The following is a 19,907-nucleotide window of genomic DNA, read 5'->3' as shown; positions in this document are numbered from 1 at the left end:
CTTCACACGCAGGAAATGCCTGCCAATGTCTACTCAACCAATCGCTGGCTGAGGCGGGTCACCCGGTAAGCATCAGAATGGCAGTGGCGGTAGATCAGTGAGGTGAGAAATGCTTATTTTTTAACCAATTCTGCCCATTAAAATTTTATTCTAAAATATTCTACTAATTTGATATGAGCATTCTAGGCTTATTTATAACAATATAATTGTAATTTTTAATTAATTTGTTTTTTAGATTTTGGCTGTAACTTTGAAGAAATCAATTGGTGGAAAATCCAATCATCTCACAGTCAGACCTTACCCTTCTTAGGGCTCATTCACACGTCAGTGTTTCACGGACGTGTGCTGTATGTGTTCTCCACGGACAGCACACGTCCCCATTTATTTCAATGTGTGTATTCAGGCATCAGTGTTTTAGCGCGGTCTGCGGGTCCATGTTTTTAGCACGGATGCATGCTCTATTTTGTCCGTGTGCATCCGTGTTTCACAGATCATTAAAAAGCGATGCTTTGAAAATTATTTTTCAGCTGCTCAGTGTCAGTGAAACACAGATGGAACACAGACAGCAAAAAATGGACACACAAACCCAAAACGGATCCTTTAAGGAAAGCTTCACAGTTGCATCACTGACCAACTTCTCACGGTTTTGAGCACGGACACGGACGTGTGAATGTGGCTTTACTGGGTGTATGGCACAGTTGACCCATAGCTTTATAGGCCCAGATGTGGCCACATTCTGATATCAGTGTTACTAGCACCTGCTGTTGATGTGCATGAAAGCATTAGGGCACGGCCACACATTGCGCGTCCACTGCAGATTTTCTGCAGTGAAATATCTGCAGTGTAGCTGTCAGAAATGTGCTGCAGCAAAATCCCCACTATCTGCAGATTCTGGTGCGTAAACCTGATGCTGCAGGTTTGCATTGCAAAACGTTATCAACTTTGCTGTGGATTTTCTGCACACACCTCTGACCATGCTGATTTACACTCACACCTGTCCTGGATCACAGCTTGCTCGGCATGCCATATCAAAAGATATTTGAATGGTACCGTGTTACGCTGCGCTCAAGATTAGTGCTAGAAACCAGTACACAATCACAATACAATTCCACTTTTACCACTTTATACACTCCTCAAAAAAATAAAGGGAACACTTAAACAACACAATGTAACTCCAAGTCAATCACACTTCTGTGAAATCAAACTATCCACTTAGGAAGCAACACTGAGTGACAATCAATTTCACATGCTGTTGTGCAAATGGGATAGACAACAGGTGGAAATTATAGGCAATTAGCAAGACACCCCCAATAAAGGAGTGGTTCTGCAGGTGGTGACCACAGTACACTTCTCAGTTCCTATGCTTCCTGGCTGATGTTTTGGTCACTTTTGAATGCTGGCGGTGCTTTCACTCTAGTGGTAGCATGAGACAGAGTCTACAACCCACACAAGTGGCTCAGGTAGTGCAGCTTATCCATGATGGCACATGAATGCGAGCTGTGGCAAGAAGGTTTTCTGTGTCTGTCAGCGTAGTGTCCAGAGCATGGAGGCGCTACCAGGAGACAGGCCAGTACATCAGGAGACGTGGAGGAGGCCGTAGGAGGGCAACAACCCAGCAGCAGGACCGCTACCTCCGCCTTTGTGCAAGGAGGAACAGGAGGAGCACTGCCAGAGCCCTGCAAAATGACCTCCAGCAGGCCACAAATGTGCATGTGTCTGCTCAAATGGTCAGAAACAGACTCCATGAGGGTGATATGAGGGCCCGACGTCCACAGGTGGGGGTTGTGCTTACAGCCCAACACCGTGCAGGACGTTTGGCATTTGCCAGAGAACACTAAGATTGGCAAATTCGCCACTGGCACCCTGTGCTCTTCACAGATGAAAGCAGGTTCACACTGAGCACATGTGACAGACGTGACAGAGTCTTGAGACGCCGTGGAGAACGTTCTGCTGCCTGCAACATCCTCCAGCATGACCGGTTTGGCATTGGGTCAGTAATGGTGTGGGGTGGCATTTCTTTGGAGGGCCGCACAGCCCTCCATGTGCTCGCCAGTGGTAGCCTAACTGCCATTAGGTACCGAGATGAGATCCTCAGACCCCTTGTGAGACCATATGCTGGTGCGGTTGGCCCTGGGTTCCTCCTAATGCAAGACAATGCTAGACCTCATGTGGCTGGAGTGTGTCAGCAGTTCCTGCAAGACGAAGGCATTGATGCTATGGACTGGCCCGCCCGTTCCCCAGACCTGAATCCAATTGAGCACATCTGGGACATCATGTCTCGCTCTATCCACCAACGTCACGTTGCACCACAGACTGTCCAGGAGTTGGCAGATGCTTTAGTCCAGGTCTGGGAGGAGATCCCTCAGGAGACCGTCCGCCACCTCATCAGGAGCATGCACAGGCATTGTAGAGAGGTCATACAGGCACGTGGAGGCCACACACACTACTGAGCCTCATTTTGACTTGTTTTAAGGACATTACATCAAAGTTGGATCAGCCTGTAGTGTGTTTTTCCACTTTAATTTTGAGTGTGACTCCAAATCCAGACCTCCATGGGTTGAAAAATTTGATTTCCATTTTTTTTATTTTTGTGTGATTTTGTTGTCAGCACATTCAACTATGTAAAGAACAAAGTATTTCAGAAGAATATTTAATTAATTCAAATCTAGGATGTGTTATTTTTGTGTCCCCTTTATTTTTTTGAGCAGTGTATTTGCACACTTGTGGGAAAGCCTGAGAAATGCTGCTTGTGGTTGAGGGTGTCTACTCAAATGATATGGGGGTCTGACACATGGCACCCCCACCCATAAGTTGTTTTGGGCAGCTGGTTTTTGGCACCAGAAACTACAGTGGACAGAGTCGTAAGTAGAAGTTTCTGCCCATTGTGTGGTGGCTGTGTCAGGATACTGCAGCTCAGCTCCCATACGGGTAAAGAGGAGCCAAGCTGGAAAATGACAGCGGGTGGAGCCTTCCCTGCGCAGTTTTCTCCGTATATTTCCCTGTGCAGTTGTCTGCTCCAAAACAGCTGATCATTGGGGGTGACAGGTGTCAGACCCCCAATGATCAGATATTGATGACCTATACAGAGGATAGGCCATCAATATCTATGTACCGTAAAAACTCCTTTAACTAAGTCTAAAATCTGTCATGTGAAAGGAACAGTTTTGATAGCTATTTATTCTGGACTTGTCCTTTATTCAATAAACTAATATATAAGTGATGGTGAATGTCTGAAGGTTAGCAAAAAAAATGCTGTGTAATCTCCAATAGAGAAGACAGAACCTCTTACAAATAACCGTTGTCTTTTCCTTGGGTTTCCTGTTGTTTCTGACAGCTGGGGACCTGACTTGCTCTTGCAAGATAGCAGGAGCTTTATACCCTTGTGGATTTAAAAGCCACACCATGGTCATTACCAGGTTAATTACCTACTATTGCCCGATCTTAAAGGGGTTTTCAGAGAGTTTTATCTTCAGGATAGGTCATCAGTATGTGATCGTGGGAGGTCCAATACCAAGACCCCGACCGATCTGCTGTTTAAGACGGCATCAACTCTAGCAGTAGAGCCGTGGCCTCCTCTCAGCTCACCAAGCACAGTGTCGCCGTACATTGTATAGTGGCTGTGCTTGGTGTCGCAGCTAAGTCCCATTCACTTCAAGGTCACATGGCCAAGGCTGAACTGCGAGATGGTTGGTGCCTCCTCAACAGCTGATTGGTGGGGTCCCAGCTGTCGGACACCCATCGGTCAGATACTGATGACCTATTCAGAGGTCATATCATTAGTATAAAAGTCTCAGAAAACCCATTTAAGCATTCTTATTTAGAAGACATTACTTCTCTGGCCACCATTTTGCAGACATGTGGCTCTCTGTTGGTTATATCTCTCACTTCTTTCAATTCATAAATTGTGCTCCCTGCTCAATGGTGCCCAAGGTGGCCGCCTGTTTCACCTGCTCCTCTTTTTGCCCATGTCCCTCCTTATAATGCATTAGTCTTATTCTGTCATGCATGTACAGTAGGCCAGTTATACACGTGTCTTCAGATTATCCTAGGATTATTTATATTGTTGCATAGATATATGGTTGTGTGTTTGCTGGTGAATTAGTTCAAATTAAAGCACATTTTCAGTTTTGTCTTTGGAATTTATTACAGACATAGGATATACCGGTATATTGTAGAGGCTATATATTTTTGCTCTACACTTCCATATATAATTAGTGCAAAAGGCCTAAACCCCAATGCGAGAGCCAATAATAATTGGGGAAATGGTTGCACAGGCTTAGTGAATCTCCTAAGAATTTGGTGTGGATTCCACGTAGAAGGAAACCACCTCCCGTTAGGTGTCCGCGCTGTTGTTCATGTATCTATGATTCATTTCGATGTAATTTTCCAGACCATAAGAACTGTAAGAAAAAGTACGAAATCTGTGAGGACACGGCCATAAACCATGGTTGGTGTCTATTTATGGTTTAGCCCCATTAAATGGGGCTGAAGCCGCAAGTGGGTCTACCACATTCAAACTGTAAAACCGTATCAGAAACCCAAAGGTCATGGACCTTGGCCCAGAATATGTGCCCAAATCTGCACACAATAAGATTGGTGTGAACTTATCCATATAGTTTCAATTACTGTCCTAAAATCAGTATTTTATGACACATGTGACTGACTTTGGGTTCAGTCTATCAACAAGGATGCATTACCTTATGCATTATGATATTTTATTAATTTAAGTCTAATACGTTGCCCAGGTTTTATTTTTAGCCTGCACCGATATGTAAACTGCTTTTGCTGCACCCTTATTTCTTTTGACTGCTACTTATTACTGCATGTTTATATACAGTGCCTTGCAAAAGTATTCACCCCCCTTGACTTTTTTCGTATTTTGTTACATAACAGCCTTAAGTTCAATGTTTTGTTAATCTGAATTTTATGTGATTGATCAGAACACAATAGTCTAAGTTTGTAAAGTGAAATGAGAAAAATATATAAATAAAACTATTGTTTAGAAATAGAAAACAGAAAATTGGCATGTGCGTATGTATTCATCCCCTTTGTTAAGAAGCCCATAAAAAGCTCTGGTGCAACCAATTACCTTCAGAAGTCACATAATTAGTGAAATGATGTCCTCCTGTGTGCAATCTAAGTGTCACATGATCTGTCATTACATATACACACCTTTTTTAAAAGGCCCCAGAGGCTGCAACACCTAAGCAAGAGGCATCACTAACCAAACACTGCCATGAAGACCAAGGAACTCTCCAAACAAGTAAGGGACAATGTTGTTCAGAAGTACAAGTCAGGGTTAGGTTATAAAAAAATATCCAAATATTTGATGATCCCCAGGAGCACCATCACATCTATCATAACCAAATGGAAAGAACATGGCACAACAGCAAACCTGCCAAGAGACGGCCGCCCACCAAAACTCACGGACCAGGCAAGGAGGGCATTAATCAGCGAGGCAGCACAGAGACCTAAGGTAGCCCTGGAGGAGCTGCAGAGTTCCACAGCAGAGACTGGAGTATCTGTACATAGGACGACAATAAGCCGTATGCTTCATAGAGTTGGGTTTCATGGCAGAGTGGCCAGAAGAAAGCTATTACTTTCAGCTAAAAACAAAAAGGCATGTTGTGAGTTTGTGAAAAGGCATGTGGGAGACTCCCAAAATGTATGGAGGAAGGGGCTCTGGTCTGATGAGACTAAAATGGAACTTTTTATTGATGAAAGAAAACGCTATGTCTGGAGCAAACCCAACACATCACATCACCCAAAGAACACCAATCCCACAGTGAGATATGGTGGTGGCAGCATCATGCTGGGGGGATGGGACTGGGAAACTGGTCAGAGTTGAGGGAAAGATGGATGGTGCTAAATACAGGGATGTTCTTGAGCAAAACCTGTACCACTCTGCGTGATTTGAGGCTTGGGCGGAGGTTCACCGTCCAGCAGGACAATGACCCCAAACACACTGCTAAAGCAACACTTGAGTGGTTTAACGGGAAACATGTAAATGTGTTGGAATGGCCTAGTCAAAGCCCAGATCTCAATCCAATAGAAAATCTGTGGTCAGACTTAAAGATTGCTGTTCACAAGCACAAACATCCAACTTGAAGGAGCTGGAGCAGTTTTGCAAGGAGGAATGAGAAAAAATACCAGTGGTAAGATGTGGCAAGCTCATAGAGACTTAAACAAAGCGACTTAGAGCTGTGATTGCCACAAAAGGTGGCTCTACCAAGTATTGACTTTAGGGGGGTGAATAGTTCTGCACATTGACTTTTTCTGTTATTTTGTCCTATTTGTTGTTTGCTTCACAATAAAAAAAAAAAAAACATCTTCAAAGTTGTGGGCATGTTCTATAAATTAAATGATGCAAATCCTCAAACAATCCATGTTAATTCCAGGTTGTGAGGCACCAAAATACGAAAAAAGTAAAAAGTAAAGGGGGGGGGGGGGGGAATACTTTTGCAAGCCACTGTATGTAATGATATGTGATAATAAGCCTTTCAGTTCACCACTCTGCCCTCCATGATTTTCTTACGCCCTCTCCCTCACAATGCGACTTCATTTTTTTCCCTTCAGTCTCTGAATGCTCTTTGTGCTGTCCTTCCAGCCCTCAACTTTCCACATCTTTACCCATCCCCCTTCTTTCGACACCTCTAATTCCTACCGCCCATCTGCCTTACTGAGGACTTGTTGTTTACTTTTAAGTCTTGGCCCCAAAAAGAGGAATTCAAGGACATTTCAGTGCATGATATTTTGGATAAAAAAATAAGTTTTACTTTTCGGTGTACAATCAGGGATCATAGTAACATGCTGCATTACAATTCTTATGGCAATATGTAATCTTACCAAGTATGATGCAATCCTAACGACTGATTTTATGTCATAATGGAATTTCACTTTGGAATATTTCACCATTGTGTCGAGAACCAGTCCTACTGTTCCTTTAAAAAGGAGTTGGATGGGAAAAGTTCATTGGGATCCTGCCCCCACTCCACACCGCGCCGAAGGCTGCATCGAGAGGTAGTGCAGAGGGAACACCTAGATATGGGAGACATGTTAATAAGATTGAAACTTTAATTTCTTATTTTTGGACAGATATATTCTCACCAGTAATCTTTATATTGTAGCTTATCCACCAGAGGTGGTAGAGATTTCTGCCACTAGAATATTACGGAGCGAAGACCATTGATTTAGGTCTCTTTATTGATGCGCTATTGTCACTTGGGAACAATTCACCACAGAAGCCAGTCGTTAGCTGCAACAGTGCACATGACTATGTCCATACCCGACTGGAAGAAAACAAGCCAAGGACCATAACATGGAAGAACAAGAGCCAGTGTGCTGGACAAGAGCAGTGGAGAGCAGGTAAGTATGAATCTTTCAGCAGTTGTCCAACCCTTTAAAAGTGATTGACCCATAGTGTATATTCATATGCTACAGATTTGTTACAGAAATGTCTGCTAATAAAAATCTATTTTATTCATGGGGAATGGGGTTATTTACGCAAAGCGCATGTATTTCTGCAAGCCCCATTCAGATTAATGAGTCAGTTGCAGACATGTCATCAACAAATCTGCCAAGTGTGAATTAAATATAATGTCCAAGCCATTACAAAGAAGGCCATTTACAACAAGGCACATGAGGGCACGTGCCTAGGGCATCAGGAAGGAGGGGTTGGCAGCACATCACAGAGAAAACAAATGATTTATTTAGATTCTTTTACTTTAGTGCTGCTTCTCGGTGCTCATCAGCAGGTCTCAATATTATTATTATTTTTAATTATTAAAGCCCAATTCATTCCATGGCACTGTACATATGAAAAGGGGTGTACACACATAATATAAAACAAGAACAATAAGCCTGAACAAGAGAAGTTAAAAACTGGTACAGAAGACAAGGGCTTACATACTACAATGGAAAGCTGAAGGATAAAGTAGGTGAGGGTAAAGCTGGTCATACTGTGGTATAAAGGTGTGTTTTCAGGTTTCTTTTGAAGGTTTCCACGGTAGATGAAAGTCTGATATGTTGGGGTAGAGAGTTCCACGGTACAGGGGAAGCCCAGTAGAAATTGGGTCAGAAGAGCAGATAAGAGGAGAGAAGAGAAAGTCTTGTGAGGATTGGAGATTGCATGTGGGAAGGTGCCTAGTGATCAGGTAACAGATGGAGGTTTGGTCGACCTTGTATGTCATGGTTAGCGTTATGTACTGAATTATCTGGGCCATGGGGAGACAGTGAAGGAATTCACAGAGAGAAGAGACAGAGGAGTAAAGGGGATGGGGGGTGGATTAATCGGGCAGCAGAGTTGAGGATAGATTGCAGTGGTGCGAGAGTTCTGGATGGAAGGCCACAGAGGAGCATATTACAGTAGTCTAGTCGGGAGATGATGAGGGCATGTACACGCCTGTTTACAAGTAATGGCCTGTTCACAGCTACTGCAGAACAGCTGATTGTCAGGGGTGCAGGGTGTTGGACTCATGCCAATTAGATAGTAATGGTCTATCCTGAGGACAGGCCATTACTTGTAAAGGGTTGGACATCTCATTTAAAGGGCTTATCCCATAATTAATGTTAAAAGTTAAATTCACACTTCATATAGTACATGAAAATCTATTTTAACAAAGCTAGAACCAGCCCTGTACCTCACATGGACCCAGGGCCGGACTGGCCTGCTGGGATACCGGGAAATTTCCCGTTAGGCCGGCAGGCCTGAGTGCTGCAAGGCCGCGGCCCTGGTGACAAGTGGGGGCGGCCGGCCGGCGGCAGGGCACATCTGTATCAGGACGGCGATACAGATGTCTATGCTACGGCAGGGGAGGGAGAGGTGTGTCTCCTCCTGTTCCTCTGATAGGCTGCCAGCACTAGGCCGGCAACCTATCAGAGGCCGGTGCAGACGTCATCGCGCCGCCTGAACCGTATAGCAAGGGACACAGGCCGGAAGAGGCCTGCATCGCATCGCTGGAGGTAAGTATAAGTGTTTTTTTTTGTTTTTTTTTATATAGGTACAATACTGGATCATGATGGGGGGGGCTACTGGAACATGATAAGTGGGGCTACTGGCACATGATAAGGGGGCTACTGTCACATGATATGGGGGCTATTTGGCACATAAGGGGGGCTACTGGCACATAAGGGGGGCTGCTGGCACATGGGGGGGCTATTGGCACATGATAAGGGGGCTACTGGCACATAAGGGGGCTACTGGGACATAAGGGGGGCTACTGGCACATGATAAGGGGCGGCTAATGGCACATAAGGGGGCTACTAAAACATAATAAGGGGGGCTACTGGCACATAAGGATGACTACTGGCACATAAGTGGTGGCTACTGGCACATGATAAGGGGGGCTACTGGCACATGATAAGGGGGGCTACTGGCACATAAGGGGGGCTACTGGCACATGATAAGGGGGGCTACTGGCACATGATAAGGGGGGCTACGGGCACATGATAAGGGGGCTACTGGCACATGATATGGGGGCTACTGGCACATGATATGGGGGCTACTGGCACATGATATGGGGCTACTGGCACATAAGGGGGCTACTGGCACATGGGGGGGCTATTGGCACATGGGGGGGCTATTGGCACATGATAAGGGGGCTACTGGCACATAAGGGGGCTACTGGCACATAAGGGGGGCTACTGGCACATGATAAGGGGCGGCTACTGGCACATAAGGGGGCTACTGGAACATGATAAGGGGGGCTACTGGCACATAAGGACGACTACTGGCACATAAGGGGGGCTACTGGCACATAAGGGGGGGCTACTGGCACATGATAAGGGGGGCTACTGGCACATGATAAGGGGGCTACTGGCACATAAGGGGGGCGGCTGGCACATGGGGGGCTATTGGCACATAATAAGGGGGCTACTGGCACATGATAAGGGGCGGCTACTGGCACATAAGGGGGCTACTGGCACATAAGGGGGACTACTGGCGCATAATAAGGGGGGATACTGGCACATGATAGGGGGCACTCTGGCTACTGGCACATGATATGGGGGGGCTCTGGCTGCTGGCACATGATGCTGGGGGGGCTCTTATTACTGGCACATGATTGGGCAGCATCTGTGGGGGCACATCTTACTGGCACATTATTGGGGGGCATCTATGGGGGCACATCTTACTGGCATATGATTGGGGGGCATCTATTGGGCCACTTATTACTGGCAGATTATTGGGTGGCACTATAGGGACATCTACTGAGGCTAAAAAGTAGGGGTATTTTATATAGGGGGCTCTGTATAGAGGCATTTCATACTGGGACACATTATGGTGGGTACTATGGGGATGGGGGAGAAGAGCACTATGGGGTCATCTAGGGGGCACTAAGAAAGGTTTTTTTATATTGGCACATTAAGGGAACATTAGCTCAACTGGCATTACAAGGGGGTATGTTTTACACATTATATAGAGAATTATTACTACTGGGGGGGGGGGGCATTATGGTGGGCTTTATTACTCCCCCATGGTATGACCCCCTAGTAGCAGCACCAGCCTCTCCCTGCTCTGCTATCCCTCTGTCCCTTCTCCAAATCCTTATTATGAAATCTTTCTTATTAGGATAAAACACAACATCAGCTCCGCCGAGCCCCCGGCCAAAGTGGTGAAGTGGCGTCCGAGATCCCCAAGGGCCAAGCCAAGTCATTGTAAGTTTTCATGTGAAATATGTTTGTTTGTAGTTGATCTTTATTATTGATTTTACATTGCAGATTTATTTTATTTTTTTGCAGCATATGGGTGAGATTTTATAAATATTTTTATTATTTGGTCGAAAAGCTCATTGGGGGGAGGGGGGATTGTAACAGGACTGCCGTAGAATATCTAAAATAGCTGGTCAAGTAAAATGTTGCATGCAACAATCATTAAATAGGTGGCCAACAAAAAAGGGGCGGGTCAAAGGGCGTGGTAAAACACTCTCTGAGCATGCTGAGAGTTGTAGTTTTGCAACAGTTGGAGGCATCCTGGTTGGGAAAACACTGTAATAATATGAACAATGGGGGTTCTACAAAAGAGCTATCGTAAGGCAAAGTTCATATTTGTGTTTACACCCGTGTTTTAAAATGAATGCTTTCTCCTATTATAAACAAGTAAATAATGACGCAATGCTGTGGGGCTGGTGTGCAACTTTTTCCAGGGCTGTTTTTTATCCCCAGTCCGGTCCTGCATGGACCCAGAGATCTCCCCAGTCATCGTTCTGCTAGATTTACTGTATATCAAGCTAGTAGCTCAAAGGTATTTTTTCTGCTGCAGCTCAGGAGTCTGTAGTGTACGGGAATTGTAATACCCGTCACTACCAAAGTGTCACTTGGTGTGCTGTCGTCCCTCCTTAATTATGGAGAAGTTGTTATATGTCAGTTTTATAAAATGTCATGTAATGTATGTATTTTCCGGTTACTGAAACTTGCATGTACAGGCCTGCTAGGGGTGTCATTCCAGCTTCTAGTCCATAGAGGGAGCTAGGGAGCCCTAGTCTATATAAGGCCCAGTCAGGGAAGTGCAAGGCAGACGGAGTCTAGTGTCTGTAATCTACAGTTGGAGATTAGACAATGTCTGAGACAAGTCCAGGCCTGAAGCCTGCTGTCCAGGAGAAGATTCCCTCCTGAATTCCCATATGCAGAAACAGGAATATGTTAGATCAAGAACCTGAGGAAGTTTCCAGCAGCTGAGAGAGACAGAGGCAAAGATCAGGAAAGCCAGAGGTACTAAGAAAGACAGAGGAGGTACTTATAAAAGCCATAGCCAAGGATATAAAGCCAGAATTAGGTTAATGGACCTTGGTGAAGAATTGCTACAGTATATTCCAGGATCAGACAGAATTAGAGTGCAAGCTCCTGTGCTGCAAGTCCTGTGTTCAACACTCTGTAATCACCTTGCTGTAACTGAATTGCCTGCATCGACCGAATTGCAAAATCGACTGTATGCCAAGGAACTGCGATTCCAATATTGTCTCTGCTTGAAAACTACTAAAGTTGGAGTTCTGTTTTAATACTACGTTTCCTCAATTTATTCCTGCATCCGCAAACGGCGTGCCACCGTTTACTTGGCACTGGCGTCACGAACTATTTCTACCTATACCTGCCCTTGCAGAGAGTCAGCTGTACCAGATTAGTGTCTATTGCACTACATCACCCAGAAACACCTATTGCACACAACTTGAGTACGCTGCAAGTCGTGTCTATTCTGCTGCAGCTGTCTACCTATCACAGCTCAGGGGGTATGTCCATGCTCTACCTATCACAGCTCAGGAGGCAGTTGAAGGATGAAACTGAGCATGTGCGGCCATCTCAGTGAGCTGGACAAAGTAATAAGAAAAAGAACAAAGAGCAAGTGGCGCTATACAGATACATTTTATTGAATAGCTCAGTGGATATACAATTTTTTTTATTACATGCAATTACTAAATGATTGAAATCCAGCTTCTGATTTGAAAACTGTAGAATATTTTTTGTGGGCCAACCCCTTTAAGGGGTTGGCAGATACAGGCCTCCATCTCAGGAGCTTACATATGCACTTCTAGCTCTGAGGACTAGATACTCTCTATTTCTCTACTCTATCCAGGAGGGCAGGTCCAGCCTGTCCCCCGGCAACCTTACTAGGACCACCAATGTTAACTATTTACTGCCCATACATTATCATTAGGGATATACATAGTGCAAGGAAACAAGTACTTTAACAATAAATCACATTAAATAACATTTAAGTCCTTAGCATTAGCTTAATTCTTTAGCATTAAATTAACCCTTTGCATTGATCTACTGGGTCAGTGCATGTAGGCTTGGTCAAATCCTTCTGTCTATTCATGTAATCCCAGACAGACTTGATGATGTTGCGATCAGTGCTCTGTGGGGACCATATCATCACTTCTAGGACTCCTTTTTCTTATTTATGCTGAAGATAGTTATTAATGACATCGGTTGTATATTTGGGCTTGTTGTCCTGTTGCAGAATAAATTTAAACTATTAAAACTTCCATTTTTGAAAGCATTCTAACTTTGCAGCGTTTTTTTCCAAACCTGCCTAAAACTTTTGTACAGTACTGTATATCATAATATCAAGTAACATCGTCCAACTAGATTAATATGTACAGTGTATCATCCAATTTAAAGAGGATCTGTCACAAATTATGCAGTTTAATCTGGCAGGAGTAGCTGAACAATTTTTTTGGGGGGAAAATAAATTTATACATTTATATCTCAGCTTTTTCTGACTTCAGCTGTACACGGGGGAGGTGTTATCAGTGATTGATAGTATTCTATGTGTAAGTGTGTATACAGAGATAGCTGTCAGTCACTGATAGCTGTACACGGAGGAGGTCTTATAAGTGATTGATAGCATTGTATGTGTAAGTGTGTATACTGAGATAGCTGATAGCCACTGATATCTGTACATGGGGAGATGACATCAGCAATTGATAGCATTCCCTGTGTAATTGTTTACTGAGATAGTTGTCAGTCACTGATAGCTGTACGGGGGGAGGTGTTATCAGTGATTGATAGTATTCTATGTGTAATGTGTGTACAGAGATAGCTGTCAGTCACTGATAGCTGTACACAGGGCAGGTGTTATCAGTGATTGATAGTATTCCCTGTGTAATTGTATAAAGAGATAGCGGTCAGTGACTGATAGCTGTACACAGTGGAGGTGTAATCAGGTATTGATAGCATTCTCTGTGTAAGTGTGTATACAGAGATAGCTGATAGCCACTGATATCTGAACACAGGGGAGGTTTCATCAGCGATTGATAGCATTCCCTGTGTAATTGTATGTCAGTCACTGATAGCTTACACGGGGACAGTCTAGGAAGAGAGGTTTAAATCTATGAATTACAAGTTTTACTGGAACTTTCCCCACCAAACTATATATGAATCTGCTCAGCTCCTTCTGCTCTATAACATGTTGAAGCGACCTCCCCACCATGCCGCTAGCACTGTTCGCAATGATTAGATGGGTTTGTCTTATATATTTATTCCTCTTTTAAGTATTTGTGGGATGCAAGTCTCTAGTCAGTTTGTAGAAGAAAAAGTGAGTTGAACAATTTCAATAAAGACGACCAGGTATGGGATTTGTAGTCAGCCAGTGCGGATTCTTCTGCAATGGTCCTCTCCGTACAGGGAGCATTTAAGAGTCAGTCGAAGCAGCCCAGTGAATGTTGCCAAATTGCCAAGCGTTCAGGCAGCAATTCCAGCTAAGCTCTCAGCCCTCGCTCTCAGCACAGCGCTACCATGCAACCCACAGCTGTGAAAAGCTATTGAGACAAGCTCCCGTCTGAGACGTCTTAGATACGCTAATAGTCAACTCAAGTCACGAGAAAGCACAGGATCATTATACAAGACTGAATTAAGTATTACAGTGCAATAGTTATTGCTTGATTTATGATAAGGTGACTTCATTCCAAATGTAATGTTAAAGGGATTGTCCAGCATTAGAAAAAAAAGAGTCTGCTATTTTTATTCCTAAAACAGCAGCACAGTAATGTGTCCGGTATTGCAGCTAATCCCTATTCAAGCGAATGTGGCTGATCTTCAGTATCAGCAGCTCATGGACAGACATAGTTCTGCTTGTTCTAATACGGGACAATCCCTTTAGATACTGGAAGATTCTGATTCCTCATAACTTCCCTGTTAGGGCTCATACACACGACTGTGTTTCGCGGTCTGTGAATTGCTGATCCCGGCCGTGTGTATGCTGCAATTTTTTTTTCACTTCAATGGAAATGTCCTATCCTTGTCCGCAAAATACACAAGAATAGGTCATGCTCTATAATTTTTGTGGACGTGTGGATGCAGACAGCACACAGTATGTTTCGTGGCCCTGTTGTAATGAATGGGTCCGCATCTGATCCGTAAAAAAGGCGGATCAGATGCGGGCCAGACACGGTTGTGTGCATGAGCCCTGAGTCAGTGAACATAGTCCAGATTGTCTTAGTCTTGGGTCTTGTGTCTATATTCTGCTTGTAAAGGCAGTCATTCCCATAAAACAGAGGAGGAAGGTTAATACAGTCAGGTCCATAAATATTGGGACATCGACACAATTCTAACATTTTTGGCTCTATATACCACCATAATGGATTTGAAATGAAATGACAAACAAGATGTGCTTTAACTGCTTTAGACTGTCAGCTTTAATTTGAGGGAATTTGCATCCAAATCAGGTGAACGGTGTAGGAATTACAACAGTTTGCATATGTGCCTCCCACTTGTTAAGGGACCAAAATGAATGGGACAATTGGCTTCTCAGCTGTTCCATGGCCAGGTGTGTGTTATTCCCTCATTATCCCAATTACAATGAGCAGATAAAAGGTCCAAAGTTCATTTCAAGTGTGCTATTTGCACTATCAGTGAAGCAAGCCATGATTAGGCTGAAAAAACAAAACAAACCCATCAGAGAGATAGCAAAAACATTAGGCATGGCCAAAACAACCGTTTGGAACATTCTTAAAAAGAAGTAACGCACCGGTGAGGTCAGCAACCAAAAGCAACACCAAAAGACCCGGAAGACTACGGAAAACAACTGTGGTGGATGACCGAAGAATTCTTTCCCTGGTGAAGAAAACATCCTTCACAACAGTTGGCCAGATCAAGAACACTCTCCAGGAGGTAGTTGTATGTGTGTCAAAGTCAATAATCAAGAGAAGACTTCACCAGGGTGAATACAGAGGGTTCACCACAAGATGTAAACCATTGGTGAGCCTCAAAAACATGAAGGCCAGATTAGAGTTTGCTAAACGACATCTAAAAAAGCCTTCACAGTTCTGGAACAACATCCTATGGACAGATGAGACCAAGATCAACTTGTACCAGAGTGATGGGAAGAGAAGAGTATGGAGAAGGAAAGGAACTGCTCATGATCCTAAGCATACCACCTCATCAGTGAAGCATGGTGGTGATAGTGTCATGGAGTGGGCATGTATGGCTGCCAATGGAACTAGTTCTCTTGTATTTATTGATGATGTGACTGCTGACAAAAGCAGCAGGATGAATTCTGAAGTGTTTCGGACAATATTATCTGCTCATATTCAGCCAAATGCTTTAGAACTCATTGGAGGGCGCTTCACAATACAGATGGACAATGACCCAAAGCATACTGCAAAAGCAACAAACGAGTTTTTTAAGGGAAAGAAATGGAATGTTATGCAATGGCCAAGTCAATCACCTGACCTGAATCCGATTGAGCATGCATTTCACTTGCTGAAGACAAAACTGAAGGGAAAATTCCCCAAGAACAAGCAGGAACTGAAGACAGTTGCAGTAGAGGCCTGGCAGAGCATCATCAGGGATGAAACCCAGCATCTGGTAATGTCTATGCGTTCCAGACTTCAGGCTGTAATTGACTGCAAAGGATTTGCAACCAAGTATTAAAAAGTGAAAGTTTGATTTATAATTATTATTCTGTCCCATTACTTTTGGTCCCTTAACAAGTGGGAGGCACATATGCAAACTGTTGTAATTCCTACACCGTTTACCTGATTTGGATGTAAATACCCTCAAATTAAAGCTGACAGTCTGCAGTTAAGGCCTCATGCACACGACCGTATTTTTTCACGGTCCGGGAGCTCCTCCTACTGGTAAGTGACAGGTCTGTGCGGCGCATTGCTTAATGATCTGTCACTTACCAGTAGGAGGAGCTCCCGGCCGGACACAGACATCGCAGCCTCGCAGGTAAGTATAATGCTTCTACAAATTGCTAAGTAACCATGGCAACCGGGACTGCAGTAGCGTCCTGGTTGCCATGGTTACCGATCGGAGCCCCAGCGATTAAACTGGGACTCCGATCGGTACTCTCCGCTGCCACCAATGATAGGGGGGAGATTTTAATTAGGAGGGGGAAGGAGGGGGAGGGCCCACTGGCCACCAACGAGTTAACTACAGGGGAGGGAGGGGGGGCCGGCCGCACTGGACAACAAAGAGTTAACTACAGGGGAGGGAGGGGGGGCCCACTGGCCACCAACAAGTTAACTACAGGGGAGGGAGGGGGGCCCACTGGCCACCAATGAGTTAACTACAGGGGAGGGAAGGGGGGGCCGGCCGCACTGGCATCCAATGTGTTAACTACAGGGGGGGGCTGCCCCCTGCTGCCTGGCAGGCAGCAGGGGGCAGTCATGTACACAGTTCTCAGTATATTCTAACTAGAAGCGTCCCCATCACTATGGGAACGCCTCTGTGTTAGAATATACTGTCGGATTTGAGTTTTTACGAAGTGAAAACTCATCTCTGAAAAAGCTTTTATGCAGACGGATCTTCGCATCCGTCTGTATAAAAAGTAACCTACGGCCACGGATCACGGACGCGGATGCCAATCTTGTGTGCATCCGTGTTCTTTCACGGACCCATTGACTTGAATAGGTCCGTGTACCGTTGTCCGTCAAAAAAATAGGACAGGTCATATTTTTTGGACGGACAGGATACACGGATCACGGTCTCGGCTGCAAAACGGTGCATTTTCCGATTTTTCCACGGACCCAAAAACGGAAAACGGCACAACGGCCACGGATGCACACAACGGTCGTGTGCATGAGACCTAAAGCACATCATGTTCGTTTTATTTCAAATCCATTGTGGTGGTGTATAGAGCCAAAAATTTTAGAATTGTGTCGATGTCCCAATATTTATGGACCTGACTGTATGTGAAGTCAACTTTGCAGTCTGCGTTGAGGTACCTTGTGCAATATTTATAAAATATTCCATATTGGGGTCATTACAATGGCCCCTACACCAGAAACTGGAGTAAAAAAAAGTCACAAATTGCAGGTAGGAGACTTTTTAAACGCCAACTCAACAAAATTTAGTCTCAATTCGATCCGTCCTGCCGCTATTTCGCCGTGCCGCCGGACTGCCGCTCCGTCCCTATTGACTATAATGGGGACGGCGGGCGGAGCTCCGGCGCAGCACGGCAGTGCACGGCAAGAGGCCGCCGGACTAAAAGTACTGCATGTCTGACTTTTTAGTCCGGCGGCCTCTCACTGCGCATTATGGTCAATGGGGACGGAGCAGCAATCCGGCGGCACGGTGAAATAGCGGCAGGACGGATCCGACAGGGTGAACAGCCTGTCGGATCCGTCTTGCCGCTAGTGTGAAACTACCCAAAGGCTGGGATACAGCCGAAACGTTGCTGCTTGATTTTATGACACACTTTCTGTAAAGTCCGTCCAATAAAGGATTCACTGAAGATGCAGCCGCTACCTCTCTTCATTTGCTATACGGTCGACTGCTGAGGATCTGCGGTCGTGACTCGGCTGTTGCATTACCGGTGTGGCCATTTATGTCTGTGGGTGCTGCTCTACAAACACTTTTGTCTACTATTCTCAGAACTGGTCATCTATATCAGATTGTGGGGGTCTGAGCCCCGGCACCTGATTAGCTGTTATGGGGAGCTGCTGCGCTCACCGAAACTCTTGTGAGCACAACCTGTTCCCCGCAGCTTTCAAAGGACATAGGCCATGAGCTTCAACTAGGCCATGTGACCAATGTACGGTGACGTCACATGGCCTAGCAAGAGGCCGCAGCGCTCACTGAGCACCCGACCTCTTCTAGCAGCTAATTGGTCGAGGTCCCCTGTGTCGGACCCCTGCTGATCTGATATTGATGACCTATCCTGGGGATAGGTCATCAATATTTTTTCCACTGGATAACCCCTTTAATTTATGATGAGGTGTGCCCCTCTTCATAAATTAAGCACATTCTGCTGCAGCACAGGGCATAGCATATCCTAGTCTTTGATAAATGAGCCCCATTGTTTGTCGAATTTGGTGGATCTTTCAACACTTCTGTATAGGTAGCCTACTCCTTTTTTTTTTGTCACAACTCGCCCTCCCACACAGACACACACACTGGAGTGGTTTAGCAACTCAGTGATAAATCTGGAGTGAAACTAATTTAGGCTACTTTCACACTGGCGTTTTGGTTTTTCGTTTGTGAGATCCGTTCTGGGCTGTCGCAAGCAGTCCAAAACGGATCAGTTTGCATTCTAATGCATTCTGAATGGAAAAGGATCCGCTCAAAATGCATCAGTTTGCATCAGTTCAGTCTCCACTCCGCTTTGTAGACGGACACCAAAACGCTACTTGCAGCGTCCGTCTGATGAAACGGACACAATCTGGCAGAATAGAAAACGGATCCGTCCTCCATTATCTTTCAATGGTGTTCAAGACGGATCCGTCTTGGCGATGTTAAAGATAATACAAACGGATCCGCTCTGAACGGATGCAGATGGTTGTATTATCTGAACGGACCCGTCCATGATGGAACCGTTCAAAACGCGAGTATGAAAGTAGCCTAACACTTCTAACCATGTCCCCTTTCCCATCCACTTTTCAAAACTAAAGTGATGAAAGAATGCAAAAAGTCACAATAGGCCATCACAATGTAATCTTCAGGGGTCTGCCATCCCGCATCCTCGCCGATCAGCTGTCCTGCAGTAGCTCCGGCCCCAGGAAATCAGTGCCAGAACAACACAGCGCCGTCCGTTGTATAGTGGACAGAGTTGGTTACTGCAGCGCTGATCCTATTCAGCACTGGGAATAGCAGACTCTCTAAGTTATCATCTAGTACATTATCCTGTAGTTTGGCAGAATGCTGGTAACACAGCCCTGACTTTAAATTTCTATGTATTTCCTTGTCCATATAAGAAGGCTGTGGCCTGATTTTGTAATTTGAACATCCAGTTTGCTTCTGATTTAGCCTTTGATAATCCCAGTCATGCTGCGGCCTACCCCTGATTAAATAGAGAATTTTGTGGTCTGGCTCGGTTCTCCATTCTGACTCAGTGGCAAGTACTGTATAGGAAAGTAACATATTCTGTAGAAGTGGATGTACTATGTTATGTGCCATTTTCACACTTTTACATCACCTTTCATACTGCTGCCTCCGAACGTTCAGTAAAAAAAAAAAAGTGACTACCGAAT

General features: G+C 44.8%; 1 long non-coding RNA gene across 1 annotated transcript; it reads left to right on the top strand.

The window, feature by feature from the left end:
• Window positions 1-333: 333 nt before the first annotated feature.
• LOC120999244 lies at window positions 334-19,163 on the top strand. Its single transcript, XR_005778514.1, has 3 exons — window positions 334-469; window positions 1,071-1,074; window positions 19,153-19,163. It is a non-coding gene; the product is annotated as an uncharacterized LOC120999244 (long non-coding RNA).
• Window positions 19,164-19,907: the final 744 nt, after the last annotated feature.

Source organism: Bufo bufo, chromosome 4 (genome assembly GCF_905171765.1).
Source record: "Bufo bufo chromosome 4, aBufBuf1.1, whole genome shotgun sequence".
NCBI classification, from domain to species: Eukaryota; Metazoa; Chordata; class Amphibia; order Anura; family Bufonidae; genus Bufo; species Bufo bufo.
The sequence above is the reverse complement of the archived record's forward strand: the minus strand, read 5'-3'. Positions and strand labels throughout refer to the sequence as shown.